The following is a 17,023-nucleotide window of genomic DNA, read 5'->3' as shown; positions in this document are numbered from 1 at the left end:
AAATAAATAAAATCTTAAAAAAAAATTTTTAATCTTGCCACTTGCAATGACACAGATGGAACTAGAGGGTAATATGCTAAGCGGCATAAGTCAATCAGAGAAAGACAAATAGATGACCTCACTGATATATGGATTATGAGAAACAAAACAAAATAGAAGATCATAGGGGAAAGGAGGGAAAAATAAAACAAGGTGAAATCAGAGAGCGAGACAAGCCATAAGAGACTCTTAATCATAAGAAACAAACTGAGGGTTACTGGAGGGGAGATGGGGTAACTTGGTGATGGACATTAAGGAGGGCACATGATATAATGAGCACTGGGTGTTATAGAAGACTGATGAATCACTGAACTCTACCTCTGAAACTAATAATATACTATATATTAATTAATTGAATTTACATTTTTAAAAAGATAAAATAATTAAAATTAAAATGCTAGCACCTTTATAAATGCACATAAATCTTTTCTTATTGGCATGACTTTTGAAATTTTCAAAACGAATTACTTTGTGAATTTATAACATCCATGACACAACAGAACACTGTCAGTCCTATCCGAGGATGAAAATTTAGAGTCATGAGCCCAGGCAAAAGAGAAAAAGCCTCGCTGTTTTAGTTTAGTTTTCCCAAACAAAGTCGGGAGGTAAACCACAGCTTCTGACCATGTATATAAACATTTGGAAAACTGGCTGAAGTCGCTTACATGTAAACAGCAAGAGATTAATACTGTGCTGTTGAAACTGACTTTAATGAGTCCTGAGAGATCTCACCACACAAAAAGCTTAAAATTATTGTTCCCAGAAATAAATAAAAGGAAAGTAATGTAAGAATGCATCATATCTTTCTCTTAGCAAAGCGCAATAAAACACAATAACAAAAACAATACTAAAATGGACAAAACAAACAGAAAACAAAAGAACAAAAGACGCTGGAGGGAAGGAGTGTTGAGGAAGTATAAGGAGGGCAAAACATGATATGAAACAGGACAAAGGAAATTCTGGAACAATGATAGGGAAGCACTGAATGAAAGATGGGATACAGTGTGGGAATGGAGGAGTGGGAAGAGGACAGATACAGAAGCAGAGGAATCCAGCTCCCGGCTGGTGAGTCAAATGCCGCAATAATCCCATTTTAATTATACGTGAGTCTCATCTCTGCTATTTGTTTAATTTTATTCTCCTCAGCAAATACAGAGACAGCTGTTTCCCTTTTGACACAATTATCTTTGTCTAGAAGCTTTCAAAATGTCCCTTTGAAAGGTTTGCAGAACTTACTAGAAGCCTGAGCATATTAAGTGACAGATCTTTTGGATTTTAGACAAGGAAAGCATTTTTTTTTTCAAGGCCTTGAATCTGAAAGCCAGAGGATCAGGAATGATAAAACAAAATACTTTGAGACTCAAAGTTGGATGAACTACTTATTTGGTCTTAGAAATCAACAGCCTAATCATTAGCTTAATTATATTTTGAGTGAAAAATGGACCCAATGTGTCAACCCATTGGTTGACCAACAAGCAATCACACTGTCATTAGTGAGAGTTTGAACTAAGATATTGAGAATGCATATTCAGTTGTTCACAGCACTGGAACATTAAGTCAGTAGATTTAAGGATGAGTGGTCACACTGACCATGTCAGTCAAGAGACAGAACGAGAACACTGAGGAAGTTAGTCAAGAGAGAGAACAGATTAAAAGACCAAAAATGGGGAAAAGACCATGAAGGAGACAAAAAGGCTGAATGTCTGGCCCCAGAGAGTTAGAAGTATCTTCTATTTCTAACCACTTGCTACCTACTGTCTCATGAAGATTCGAAATCCCAATCTGTGACAAACATATAATGGCCAATATTACCGAGCACATGTCAAAGCGTCATACATATACTGTTTCATTTCATCTTCAAATCAGTCTTTAAAGAACTATTATTACTCCCATTTTATAGATGACAAAACTGAGGCTTAGAGAGATTTAGTAACTTGTCCTTATGAGTCTTATGATTAGTGACCAGTAGCAAAAAGATTAAAACTCAGTTTTTACTAATCCCAAAGCTCACACCCTCAAACCCAACTATATTACTTGTTGTATCCATAAATAACCTTTCTCTTTACTTGAACAAGCTTGAGAGTTTCTTTTTTCTTTTCTTTTTTCTTTTTTTTTTTTTTTTAGAAATCAGCCATCCCTGATTGAGACAAAAATGCAAAATTCCAAGATGTTGGACAAGGAGGAAACCTCGCTACATACTAAGGTTAGGACATGGGGGCAATGGTGTCACCTAAAAGCCCATTACCAACTACAGAGACCATAAAAGGATCAATGGTTGCCAGGGGGTCAGGGGTAGGAGGGATGAGTAGGTGAAGCATAGATAATTTTTAGTCAGTGAAACTATTCTGTACAATACTGCAGTGATGGATACATGCCATTATACATCTGTCCAAACCCCCTGAAAATACATCAAGGGGGGGCCCTAATGTAAACTATGGACTTGGGTGATAATGGGAGGTTGGCACAGGTCTACTGGGTACAGTAAGAATACCCTCGAGGAGGGAGGTTGACAATGGGGCAAGCTGTGGCAGGGGAGGGGGTAGGGGCTATTGGGAAGTCTCTATTCTTCCAACTCAGTTTTGCCGTGAACCCAAAAACTACTTTAAAAAATTTAATTTTAAAACATCATTTTGGGTGTAAGGAATCAGTGTTCTTTTTTTTTTTTTTAAGATTTTATTTTTTTATTTGAGTGAGAAAGAGAGAGAGAGTACATTCAAGAGAGCACAAGCAGGGAGAGGAGGAAAGGGAGACGGAGAAGCAGGCTCCCACTGAGCAGGAAGCCCCACCTGAGGCTTGATCCCAGGACCCTGAGATCACTCTAAGGCAGATGCTTAACTGACTGAGCCACTTGGGCACCCCAAGGAATCAGCTTTTAAGTATTTTTTTCCTCCACTTTTCTCTTTTCCAGATTTTTACATTCAGCAAGTTGATTGATACAAGAGACACTTCTTGGTAAACTTTGTGTCCTGTTGTTCTCTCCAAACAGTAGTCTAACACTTTTTAAAAGATAGAAAGTAACTTAATATAATTTTTTAAATTGACTGAGAGAAGGATAAGGAGGTGTGTTTTCAGCAATAAAGCAAATGAAGCTCAGGAAGTCAGATGCTTATGTTTACTACGAAGTAAATGTCAGAGGACATTTACATTTGCCACAGTCTTTGTGTGTGTATCTCTGAAGCTGTCTAGATGTATTAGATGAACACAGCATGACAATGGTCATACTCTCTGCTCTATATTTCACTTCTACACATTGGATTGCCTAAATATAAATGAAGGCCAGAATGTTCATTTAGATGCAGTCCTCGGTGTGCCTTTTGAACAAGCTGTCTAAAAGGATATCCCTTTCCACACACTGGATTTTCTACTTTTTTTTTTTACCTTTGGCTATGTAGGATTTCCATTGTAAAGAAGTGAAGAGAAATTTGAAGGAAGCTGAGTAGAGGAGAAAGAATATCGTATTTTGCCTGCAGTAGCCAGATGGCTAGCCTGGGTGAGGCCGTGGCCTGAAGAAATTGAAAACTGTAGTATTTACATCACAGGCTAAGCAAGGTAATAATAAGGTATTAAATGGGGTAGATATATGGATGACCATTAGAGTCTTTAAATGATTGTGGAATTTATTGGATGATTCTTGGAAACTGTTTCAAGGAAGAGCCACTTTAAACACCACCTTAGCGGAAGGGGGAAAAAAGTGGGTACTTCACCATGTACACAGTACTTGGTTTCTGACATAATCATCTTTACAATCTTACACTCAAACTCTAGGTCTTTTGATGCACAACATCACAGAAGGCACAGGACATCAAGATCTGAAGGTGATGGCAGTGAACGGGGCTACCCTCTCTCTCTCCACCTCAGAACCTTCAGCCTCAGGCCCCTCTGTGGATGTGGAATGGGTTCACTCAACAAAAGGGAGGAGGCTGGAGCGGGTGCCACTGCATTGGAGGGGGTCCCGGCCGACACCACACTGTGTGGAGTGGGAGCAAGCAGGAGGTAGCTTTCCTCTATTAACAGGGTAAAAATTATAGGTTCCTTGTCCCAATCTCCCATTCTTTTATCTTGTTCAAAAGATCAGAGGCAAGTTTTTCATAATCTATCTAGAGACATAAACACATTCATATGAAATAAACTTTGTAAAAGAATGATTTGTGAACCAACCAGATTTTCAGTGGAGAATCTGCGGGTCTATTCAATGTTCTCCTCCCTTTGAGCAGGTAAACAGCCGATTTCTAAGGAGGGATGCCCAGCCGGAGAACATACGGTACAACTTACGATCATGAAAGGAAACAAAGTCACTAAGCCCAGGCAGGAGGGCTCAGCTCCAAAGCAGAGAGTTTTGTGGAATGGGCTATGGGAGCATGAAGCTGAGGGGAAAATGCCAGAAGAGGTGATGGAGACCCTTCCCAAACTAGGACTATTATGCAGGCATAATGACAGTGACAGTGTGTGCAGAAAAACCCAAAGATGAATAAAGGCTGTCACGGTGAGCAGGAGGAATAGCTATGGCCTCTCCAAGAGCCTATTAAGTTAGGCAGACACTTTGGCATTAACAGGCACCAATGTGAAGGAGTGGAGAAGTCTCCAGGAGGGCATCGTATAGCTCTTATAAACAGAGGGATGAACCCTACTGAGAGGTGAGGACAAAGATTAGGAGGACCATAGAATTTATCATCCAAACAAGGCCAGGAGAATTTGGGAGTGAACATGGACACTATTAATAATTACACCAAGCATAATCTAGATGGTCTTGGGCAATGTGGGACATGTGGGCTCTCTACCAAAAACAATGTTTTGCCAAACAATGCCAAACATGAGTTGGCCCTGATGAAGCCACTGAGGCTACAAGTTAGCACATTGGAGTCAAGGGCCCTGCTCTGAACTGCAAATGCTGCTGCTTGTTGATCCTTTGATCTTGGGCAAGTTGCTTAACCTCTCTGTGCTGAGTTTCTCCATTTGTAATAGCAGCACCTGCCTCACGGAGTTGCTGTAGGGATTAAAGGAGCCAGTTTTAAAAGACTGAACATGTGCCTGGTACACAGAAGTCACTCAACAGGGGTGGTTCAGTTGGTTAAGCAGCTAACTCTTGATTTCAGTTCAGGTCATGATCTCAGGGTCATGAGATCAAGTCCCACCTGGGGCTCTACGTTGAGTGAGTATGGATCCTGCTTAAGATTCTCTCTCTCCCTCCATCCCTACACCACTCCTTACTCATCGCTTGTGCGCTCTCTCAAAAAAACACAAAAGAACAAAAAACCAAAACTCATCAATACCATCATTATCATTCCGATCATGTGTAGTATGTACTGATATACATACGGTGCCTAGAATCCAACAAAGAAGTATTTAATTCAAATTATTGTTGGGGGGGAGTAGAGGAGATAAAAGAAAGGTTTCAAAAATTTTCCTAGAAAAACGTGATAGATCATCTGATGGAGTATGACAAAAGTCTTATTAATTCAAATCTCACTGATTTTTTAAAAAAGTTCTATGGCTACTTAACAAGTGTGAAGTAAAGTTACTCATGTAAAACTTCATGATTACGGGGCGCCTGGGTGGCTCAGTGGTTTAAGCCTCTGCCTTCGGCTCAGGTCATGATCTCAGGGTCCTGGGATGGAGCCCCACATTGGGCTCTCTGCTCGGCGGGGAGCCTGCTTCCCCCTCTCTCTCTGCCTGCCTCTCTGCCTACTTGTGATCTCTCTCTATCAAATGGATAAGTAAAAATCTTTAAAAAAAAAAAAAACTTCATGATTACCATGTTTATAAGCATAAATGTACGGTAGTCCAGATTACAGTGGGGAAACCAAACGCTAGATGAATGACATTTCTATGTCTTGTAGAAGTAAGAGTTCAACATTCATCCTAACGTGTTCTACCTTTTTCTTAATGGAAGAAACCTGAAATGAGGAAGCAGGGCTTTCAGAGCCATGACGACCCACGATAAACACGTAACTCCCTCTTTCATTTTGGTATTTCAGGACCTCGGTCTGATCTCCTACCACTTTCATCCTTTAGCTTCTTGAATTTATGAGCATTCCCTCTGATAACACCAGTTCAATTTCAGCCCTCATAATGGATAGCATTTAATAAGCAATGACTGTGTGCTAAATGGAATGCTAAATGTTTCATGGAAATTATTTCAATTCAACTTTGAATCAATCTATGATCTTGGAGGACGCGATCATTCCTGTTTTATGGGGAGAGGCCCAAGAGAGGTAAGTCACCCTGGATCACTGACCTAGGAATCAAACATAATTCAGTCCTAACCTAAACTCAAGCTCCTAAGCCCTACCACAGTAACTATACATTAGCTTCAGTCTTTGTGTTCTCAGCTTATTCACTATGAGCAACAGTAGACCTCCACAAGTTTTATCTACTTTTCTCCCTGACCAGTACTTTTGGATTCACAAACACACAGCTTTCCCCAACTTTTTCATGCCTTCAAGTGATACTCCTCCCCCACAAAATGCCTGGTATAATCTCGCTGTGGAAGATTTTACTTAAAATCTGCCCCCTCTACCAATAAGTCCCCCTGCCTTACAGAATGTTCTCTCCCTGGCCACAGAAAGAAGGTATCTGTTTGATTTTAATCACTCTCCTTACAATCCCAGCTTAAGGGGATACAGGTAAAAACAAGAAAAGGAGTCAGCTGAAAAGACAAAGTTCTTGGCTCCAAATTAAAAACAATCCTGAACACTCCATATCTGAAAAACGTGCACATGATCCCTGGGAGGGACTTGGAAAAGAGCTTGCCTCTTACACTAATATATCAACTGTCAGTCTCTTCACATTGGAGGTTTAAAGACACAGGCTGTTCTCGTTATGGAAGACGTGTTCTTAGGGGTACATCATAGCAATTTATCACAACTTCTAAATCAGTTGCAAATTTCATCTAGGCTTGGAATCCAACAGTTATGCATGTTTTAGGCATATAAAATGATCTTAAATGAAATAATATGTGTAAAAGCCAGTGAAAAGTTAAAAGCCCTCCGCCTCTTTTTTTTTTAAGAGAGAGAAAGAGAGCACTAGAAGACGGGGGCAGAGAGGGGAAGAGAGAGAGAGAGAGAGAGAGAAAATCCCAAACTGACTTCATGCTTAACACAGAGCCCGACACCAGGCTCGATCCCACGACCCTCAGACCATGACCTGAGCAGAAATCAAGAGTCTGAGGCTCAACTGACTGAGCCAGCCAGGCTCCCCTAAAACCTCTTATCAATACAACTATTATGGGTGGTGGGGTTATGGACATTGGGGAGGGTATGTGCTATGGTGAGTGCTGTGAAGTGTGTAACCTGGTGATTCACAGACCTGTACCCCTGGGGCTAATAATACATTATATGTTTATAAAACAATTTTAAAAAGTACAACTATTATTACTGGAAGAACATTAGGTATGTAATACATGTCAACCTCTTATATGGCATTCACCTAGAGATATGGGTTATGCCTTTACTTTTTAATGTTCTAATATTTTTTTAATATTTCAGGTTTTAATTTAAATTTTAGTTAACTCAGGTAAAGTGGGTAAAGTTGGTTTCAAGAGCAGAATTATTTTTATTATTTTAATTTAAATTCCATTTAGTTAACTTATGGTGTATTATTAGTTTCAGAGGTAGAATTTATTGAATCATTAGGTTCGTGTAGCACCCAGTGCTCATTATATCATGTGCCCTCCTTAATGTCCATCATTGTCCATAATGTCCAGTTGTCCATTGTCCATAATGTCCAGTTACCCCATTCCCCCACACACCTCCCCTCCAGCAACCCTCAGTGTGTTCTCTATAGTTGAGCCCTTTTTATGGTTTTTTTCCTCTCTCTTCCTAAACTTCCAGGAAATCTGATCTTAAATGAAATGCAGACAGACACTATTTTCATATATTTTGTTTTTATTCTCTCAGTGTTGACGTATTTTAAATTCGTGAGTGAATCCATAAGGTAATCACAAGAAGCAATGTGGTTCCAAAGAGGAAATAGGACAAAGAAGACCCTCCAAATAGGGTCCCCAGTTATCTGTAATGCAAATGACTAGGATAAGAAATGTAGAAAGTAACTCTTTACTGTTACCTGTATGACCTTTTCAACTCAAGCTGCACTAATTTGAACATTTCCATTATTCAGCCAAGTCTGTGCTGAAGTTCTTTCTGTTCTGTCTCATGAAACTGGTTGTTTAAGCAAATGAATGTATAAATAAAATAAGAGTTCAGGGGGGAAATTGAATATTTTTTGTAAGTTTTGAATACACCCTCATGCAACAGAACAAGAATTATAATAATTAAATATAGGCAATCACTTGTTACCTAAACTTACATGCCTCCTTTAAAAAAATTCTTAAGAGGTTGCCCAGAGGGGCGCCTGGGTGGCTCAGTGAGTTAAGCTGCTGCCTTCGGTTCAGGTCATGATCTCAGGGTCCTGGGATCGAGTCCCGCATCGGGCTCTCCGCTCAGCAGGGAGCCTGCTTCCCTCTCTCTCTCTCTCTCTCTCTCTGCCTGCCTCTCTGTCTACTTGTGATTTCTCTCTGTCAAATAAATAAATAAAATCTTTAAAAAAAAAAAAAGAGGTTGCCCAGAGGTTTACAATATACATATTTTATTTGTCAATCCATCTACAAATACTAGGAAAGTGCACCACAAGTCATGCCAGATGGCATTTAAATTGCTTTCATTATATAATAGATGGAAATGAAAATAAATTTGAGCTACAATTCCCTACATTTCAGTCTATTTTCATTAGTTCGGACTGACCACTTACTTTGCCTCCCTTAACTCTTAAAGTCTGGACTACAGGCAATGTTCTATAACTTGATTTGAGAGAGCGAGCGTTACACAGCTGAATATATGTGTAAAAATTCATTGTGCCCTTGACTGTATATATGGTATACTTCAATTTTTAAAATGTGATGCACAGTCTAAGTCTCCATCAATGTTCTCCCCGAAGGCAGTACCACATTCCAGAAAATATGGATGGAGCATATTTTGAAGGTTGTCTGGCCTCCTTGTGTCAACACTCAGAGCTCAAGAGGTTGGAGTCTCTGCTGATCGGTTATCATCACTCCAGTTCTAGAATGCCTTTGTTGTTCCAGCCAGCCCACTTACAGATATTGTCTCCTGCTCAAAAAAAGCCAGACCCACACCAAGAAAGAGGTATCTTGCCAATGAAATAATAATTTACAACCCACATGGCAATTGGGGGATGGTAGTGGGTATTTTGTATCCTAGTCGGATAGGAAAAATTCCATCTCAATAATGATGGGAAATCCCCGCACACTGAGAATCATTCACATTCACTTATTCATCAGGCGTTTACTCCATGCTCATTATGTGCCAGACTCTATGCAGGAACACAGTCATTATTCCAAGGAGCTCACTGTATTTAGGAACAAACAAACAATTACAATGTAGCAACATGATAAGTGTGAGAGAGGAAATTGCAGATTCTTTCAGTTGCTAAATTTAAAAATCTAGGAATCCTTATGAAGGGGCACAAAAATTGTTGAGGACTGGCAGAAATAATCTATATTTCTATATTTAATGGTGGCTTCATAGGTATAAACATCTATCTACCCTCAACTACTTGAACACTTCAAAAGAATGAAGTTTATCAATAAGTTGATTGAAGTCTAAGTTCTCCTTTATTAACCCTTTTCTCTCATCCCAAACTTACATGTATGTGTGATCCATTCAACTCTAAAAACTGTCCCATTCCCTCCATTCTTGTCTATCACTACCACTCTTGTCCAAGCCACCACATGTGACCTGATGACCATGGTAGTCTTCTAACTCTATTTTTGCTCCATATAATCACTTCACACATCTATTTATAATTTATAATGTAAATATCTATTTATAATATCTATTTATAATGTAAATCTAGTCTTATTTCTTTGTTTAACACTCTCAAATAGCTTCTAATCACAACTCATACTTAGCCTAAAACTCAAATTCCTTACCAAGACCCTTCATGATGCTGTATCAGGAACTTTAAAACTTTTTGGTCTCAGGACCAAAAATTACTCTCCTAAAATAGAAACACTAAGAGCTGAGTCATAGTTATTGATATATATTATATTGCAAATTAAAGATGAGATGTTTTTATACTTCTTATAATTTTTAGTGGTCACTCTAGAGTTTATCTACCCTCAAATAATATTACACTTCTTCACGTGGTGTGCAAAAAAGTTACAAAAATATTTTCTAGTTTCTCTCTCCTTTTTGCTATTGTTTCATACATTTTACTCATACATTTTCCATAAAAAATGTATATTATTACATCTTGCTTTAGACAATAAGTTATCATTCAGAGCAATTTAAAGTAAAAAAAAAAATTGGTATTTACATTCATTTACATTCCAGTATTCTTCTTTTCTTCATAGAGATCTAAGTTTTTATCTGGAATTATATTCTTCTACCTGAAGAACTTCCAGTAACATTTTTTATAAAACAGATTCACAGGCAATGAATTCTCTCAGGTTGTATTTGTCTGAAAATTTCCTTATTTCTCTTTTATTTTTGAAAGATATATCTGCTGGGTCTAGAATTCTGGGCTGACATTTGTCTTCAATGCTTTAGAAATCACTTCATGGTCTCCTGGTTTCAGAATTCTGATGAGGAGTCTCTTGATGTTTATCTTTGTTCCACTTTATATAATGTATCTTTTTATCCTTACACTACCTTCAAGATTTTCTCTTCATCTTTGGTTTCCGGAAGTTTGAGTATGATGGATCTAGGTTTTAGTTTCTTGTTTGGTTTGGGTTTTAGTTTTGTTTTGGTTTGTAATCCTACTTAGTGTTCCCTAAGTTTCTTAAATCTATAATTAGGCATCCTTCATTAATTTTAGAAAAATCTTCAGCCATTTATTTCAAATATTGTTTATGCCCTGTTCTTTATCTCTTCTTCTTTTCTCACCCACATGAATATTAATGAGATCATTTGATATTTTCCTACCACTCTTTTATGCTCAGTTTTGGGTTGTATTTTCCATTTGTGTTTCAGACTGGATAAATTTTATGGACTACCTTCAGTTTTATTGATTTTTTCCTGAACTGTATTGAGTCAATTGATAAACTTGTCAAAGATATTCTCTGTTTTTCTCTGCAGCATTTCCATGTGATCGTTTCTTATAATTTCCTTTTCTCTGCTGAAGCTCATCATCTGAAATTGTATATTGTCCATTTTTCCTACTGGAACTTCTAACATATTCATCCTATTAATGTTAAATCCCTTTTGATGGTTCCAACTGAAGGACTGGGTCAGGCTTCATGGCTTTCCCATGAAGGTTGTTGTTTCCTTCCTCCAATCATGTCCTGCAATAGATCTTTTACCCTGAACTCTAGTTCTGCCTCCTGTCTTTCTCATGAGTACCCAGGGAGGTCTATGAAAAAAATCCTGTGAGTAGATGTCAAGCCTTCTTCATTCTGAGGTTCCTAGGCTTTCTATACTTTCACGTTAGCCATCCCTAGACTTTATCCCACTTATTAAAAATTTTATTTTGACATTTTTCTTATCACTTGTATGGCTCATGTACCATCTTTCATTAGAGACAACTGTCGTTCCTTAGATATCCAATCAGTATATTGCCCTGAGTCCTCACCTCACACATTTGAGGGATTCAAGAGAAACTGTGTGTAGCCTCTGGAAAACTCTGTCATAGGTTCATGAGAGAATGGAAGTGAAAAAGGCTAATAACCTTTAGTATTATTATGAAAATCACTTTAGCACTGTAGACTCTCTGCGTGGCTTTGGGTATTTTGAGTAGTCTTTGAAGCCAGATCTCCTCCATGATCCAATCTCATCAACCTTTCTGACATTAAGACCAAACACTATCCTAGTTTCTACACTACACCCAGCTTGCTATTGTCCAAATGTCACCTTGAAAGTACTGCCTCAAAGAGGTTTTCCAGGATCACCTTGGTCTAAAGAACCTATATGCACATATCTACTTTAAGACATTTTATATCACATCACACTATTTTCTTCTTTCAAGAATTATTTGGATTTTCAATATTTTTCATTTGCTAATTTTTATCATCCTCAAACTTTTTGGTGTGCTTGCTACAATATCTAGAGTAATTAGAAGAGCCTCTTTTGCATAGTAACTCCTCAAAATGTATGTGAATAACATGTCTTAGACTATTTTATTGACCAAATAGCATTAATCATTATCAAACTAATTGTGTCTTTTAAAACCATTAAAAACAGGAAATAACTCCCAAGGGGTTGTTTCACTGGCCAGGTATGGTTAGTATATGATGGAAATGTTCTTTGAACTGAGTTCATTTTTAATCTAGGCCCAGCTGAACTCACTTCAGAGACAGACTTAGCCATCAGAGATGTGGAAGTGTGGCTGAGAATCTAACATATGATTTCAATACATGATAAAGCAAGACTGTTTCAACAGCGTGGGAGGTGCTATTTCCTAAAGAGCCAACACTGGTTTTCTATATCACACTACCTGGCAAATCATTGTTTTCTTTTCAATAATCTTTGGCTTACCATCCTTAGGCAATGTTAAAAACTAAAAGGGAAACTTTGAGCCAGGAGGCTGGTGGAAATCCCCTGGTTTGAGCTGTGCTCTAACTGGATCTCCAAAATGAAATTTCAACAAATAAAGATGTCAGGAGTGAATGCAGACTCCAGAAATGGGGGAAAAAACATGATTAGGTGTCTGATTAATCTCATGATGCTTTTTTCCTTTATGGAAGACTGTTGAGGGGGTTGGGGAAAGCACAGCTCTTTTTAAATGTGATTTTTTTGGGCAAGAAATTAGATGTTGATAATTTGGGGTTTTTCACAAATTCAACAGAAGTTTTAGAAATAACACTTACTCAACTCTCCTAATGTAATTGATCACTTTTTCCTCAGTTGTCTGATTTTAAATGTACATTACCAAAGTGGCTGAATTGTTTCTCTAAGGTGTTGATTAGGGCACATAAAGAAGGGGGGGAAAAACAAACAAAGTAAGTGATCCATGCCCATCTCCAATGGTCTGAAAAGTCAGTCCCCAACTCAGTCCTAGAGAAAGGGCATAATATGATAAAGAATGAATACAGGGCCAAAATCTAACATATTCATATATACATAAACATTATAAATGTATGTGTGTTTATATATGTAAATATGTATATGCCTTACATATATATATGTATATACATACACATGCATGCATATTAACCAATTCAATATACATTACTGAGCCCTTACCATAAGGCAGGTGCTATGCTAGGTGAACAATGGTGAGTAAGACAGTTTCTTCCTAATAGGCTTCAGAATATAGGAAGAAAATGAGGATATAATTATATATGCAAAATATAATATAAAATAGAATATGCTATGAAAAAAGCAAATAATTGGACATATAAGACTGAAACTCAGAGGAAAGATCAATAATGGAGATGAAAGTTGGTGGGACTCAACATACAGGTTTTTTTTAAGGTTATGATAAACAAACTGCTGAGCTAGGGTGACAGAATAAGTACAAGACACAAGGGACCAAAGAACACTATGATTTACAGTATGGTTCAGAGGTAGAAAAGCCATTAAACAGGGTTAATTTTAAAACACAGGAGAAAAATCAGGAAAGGGCCATACTACAGAAACCAAGCAGGTTCAAGAAATGGATACCAACGTTAAATGCTGTGGAAAGGTTCAGTAAATGAATACCTGAAATGGATGTTGAATTAGACAACATGAAGTCGCTAGTAACTTAAACAAGATCACTTTTATTAGTGCAATAGAAGAGAAACCAGATCAAAGCAAGTTGAAGAATAATGGGGCTTATTTGTACCAAGTTGAACTGAACACAGAACAAATTCACTTCCTCTCAAAACTTCAACAGTTGTAAACAACAACAGGTTTGGTTTTGTCATTGTTGTTGTTGTTTTTAAAAGATGCAAGCCTATAAGGATGGAGAGAACAAGAGAAAAGACAATAGCAACTCAATTTGGAAGCTTGAAAGCAGATGGATGAGTGGCAACTAGATTAGCAGACACAGGAAAGCTGAATTTTAAGCTACGCATGAGAAAATCTGAGCATGAAACAATTGACACTAGAGAGTCCTCGACAGACACAGGAATTAGCAATAGCTAGTAACTCTAGAACTAAGGACTTGGGAAGTTTACCAAAACAAAAACGAAGCGGTCAAAGTTGTCTGAAAATCAGATGTCTAGATTCCCTTCCATTTTACCTTGTTGAATAATTATCCCTCTGCTCCCCTGTAGAAGTCTAGAGGGTTTTTCCATATAGAAAATAAAACATGAGTTCTCTGGATTAGTTGAGAATGTGATTGCTGTCAGGGAAACAAAGCAAATCAAATGACCATATGCATATTCAGAGACCCCTGGGTGGCTCGATCTGTTAAGTGACTGACTCATGACTTCGGTCAGGTCATGATTTAATAGGACAGGAAATTGAGCCCAGTCAAGCCCTCTCTCTCTCTCTCTCTCTCTCTCTCTCTCTCCCTGTCTCTTAAATAAATAAATACAACTTTAAATAACTAACTAAATAAATAACCACATGCAATATTCAATGTTGAATGAAGAAATTCCCTCTCTTTCTTTTTCTGCTTGGCTCCAAGATCACAGGGATCCAGAACCTACTCCTTGAGACTCTTCCCAATGGAACCTGAACAGATCAAGGGAAAAAAGGATATAAAGATACGTACATTGAAGGTTCACACAAAAATGACCCACCTGGATACCCCTAAGAAGAGCTGAAAGTTGACACGCATAGCCACACATTCAGGTTATCCGACTGGGTTAGTGCCCCCAACTCTCAATCATGAGCACATGGTCAAGGTAAATGGAAGACAGAGACCATTAAAATATATAGGAGGGAAAAAGAAGCTTGAAGGAAATGGATACTATACAGAAAGTAACTTCAAAAAATTACCATTTTTAAAATACCTTCCCAATGGTTAAAAAAAAAAAAAATATATATATATATATATATATGACCTTCATAACAAAACAAGATGCTCTTGAACACTAAATAGTGGTAACAAAAAATTAGAAATTATGTAGAAAAATTAGAAGATAGAATTAAAAAGATCTCTTAGAAAGGACAGCAAAAATATATATACAGAGGGAAAACAGAAGAGGAAAAAATAATACAACTAAGAAAAAGTCTGAGAAGTCCAACTTCCAAGAAAAACAAACGAGAGGAGTAGAAATCATCAACAAAATAACTCAAGATTTTCTGAAGGACATTAGTAATTAGATTGAGAGACTTGCTGATTAAATAAACACATCACTGGGGATAAGGAATCTATGGATTTTCAGAAAAAGAAGAAAAAAATAATAATAGGTCAGAAACAAAGCATTAGAAATCAAAATGGCTTTGAACTTCTCAGTGTAGCACTTGAAGCAAGGAAAATGATTTTCAACCTAGAATTCTGCACTCAGTTAAGTGGGGAGTCAAGAATGAGGGTAGGGGACGCCTGGGTGGCTCAGTTGGTTAAGCAGCTGCCTTCGGCTCAGGTCATGATCCCAGGGTCCTGGGATCGAGTCCCACATCGGGCTCCTCTGACTCTGGCAAATAAATAAATAAAGTCTTTAAAAAAAAAAGAATGAGGGTAGGAGAGTCACAATGAAATATGCACATCCTTAAGGAAATGTACTTTCTGTGTAACCCTTCTCCAAAAGCTACCAAAGGATAAGTTCCATCAAAAATGAGAAAAGGGGGTGGAGGGATGGGATACCAGGATGATGGGTATTAAGGAGGGCATGTGTCGTGATGAGCATTGGATGTTATACACAACTAATGAATCACTGAACACTACATCAAAAACTAATGATGTACTCTATGTTGGCTAATTGAATGTAATAAAAATAAATAAATATTTTTTATAAGAAAATAAACTAAAAGAGACCCAATCACAGGAGAAAGACAAAGGAAAGAATCCTGGAAAGACAGGGATGGGAGATCCCAGAAAAGCACCAAAGAAAGCTGTGAGTACAGAGTTGTTCAGTGTGACTATGGAAACAGAAATCCTGAGGCCACTATCACCAAGATACCCACTGTGAGTTTATCCTGGGCGGGAGATACAATGCTCCAGATTCTTTTTTTTTTTTTTTTAATCTTTTTTTTTTTTTTAATATAATTTTTTATTTTTTATAAACATATATTTTTATCCCCAGGGGTACAGGTCTGTGAATCACCAGGTTTACACACTTCACAGCACTCACCAAAACACATACCCTCCCCAATGTCCATAATCCCACCCCCTTCTCCCAAACCCCCTCCCCCCAGCAACCCTCAGTTTGTTTTGTGAGATTAAGAGTCACTTATGGTTTGTCTCCCTCCCAATCCCATCTTCTTTCATTTATTCTTCTCGTACCCACTTAAGCCCCCATGTTGCCTCACCACTTCCTCATATCAGGGAGATCATATGATAGTTGTCTTTCTCCGCTTGACTTATTTCGCTAAGCATGATACGCTCTAGTTCCATCCATGTTGTCGCAAATGGCAAGATTTCATTTCTTTTGATGGCTGCATAGTATTCCATTGTGTATATATACCACATCTTCTTGATCCATTCATCTGTTGATGGACATCTAGGTTCTTTCCATAGTTTGGCTATTGTGGACATTGCTGCTATAAACATTCTCCAGATTCTTAACTATACTTGGCCATCATAAGCAATGCACTGATGACTTCCTGCTCCCCTCTGTCCTTGACCCATGGATCAGCTGGGGGCATTTCAGTAATTCTGCTTTGACACACTTCTCAAAGGAAGGTCATGGTTCACTTATCAGAAGAGACCCTGAATCGCTAAGGAAATGTTGAAAAACAAAAATAAAATGGGGGGCATCACGTTACCTGATTTCAAGCTTTACTACAAAGCTGTGTTCACCAAGACAGCATGGTACTGGCATAAAAACAGACACATAGACCAGTAGAACAGAGTAGAGAGCCCAGATATGGACCCTCAACTCTATGGTCAAATAATCTTCGACAAAACAGGAAAAAAATATACAGTGGAAAAAAGACAGTCT

At 38.0% G+C, this 17,023-nt stretch overlaps 1 protein-coding gene and 1 long non-coding RNA gene across 3 annotated transcripts in view; one reads left to right on the top strand and one right to left on the bottom strand.

Moving 5' to 3' along the window:
• LOC309862833 (uncharacterized protein) overlaps positions 1 to 17,023 on the bottom strand; it is a 472,598-nt gene that overhangs the window by 321,849 nt on the left and 133,726 nt on the right. The gene's annotated exons all lie outside the window — the stretch shown is intronic.
• On the top strand, positions 2,164 to 2,996 carry LOC309862904. Its single transcript, XR_014310784.1, has 2 exons — positions 2,164 to 2,242; positions 2,948 to 2,996. It is a non-coding gene; the product is annotated as an uncharacterized lncRNA (long non-coding RNA).

Source organism: Mustela nivalis (genome assembly GCF_964662115.1).
Source record: "Mustela nivalis genome assembly, chromosome: 1".
Taxonomy (NCBI): domain Eukaryota; kingdom Metazoa; phylum Chordata; class Mammalia; order Carnivora; family Mustelidae; genus Mustela; species Mustela nivalis.
This window is presented reverse-complemented; position numbering and strand designations above follow the sequence as displayed.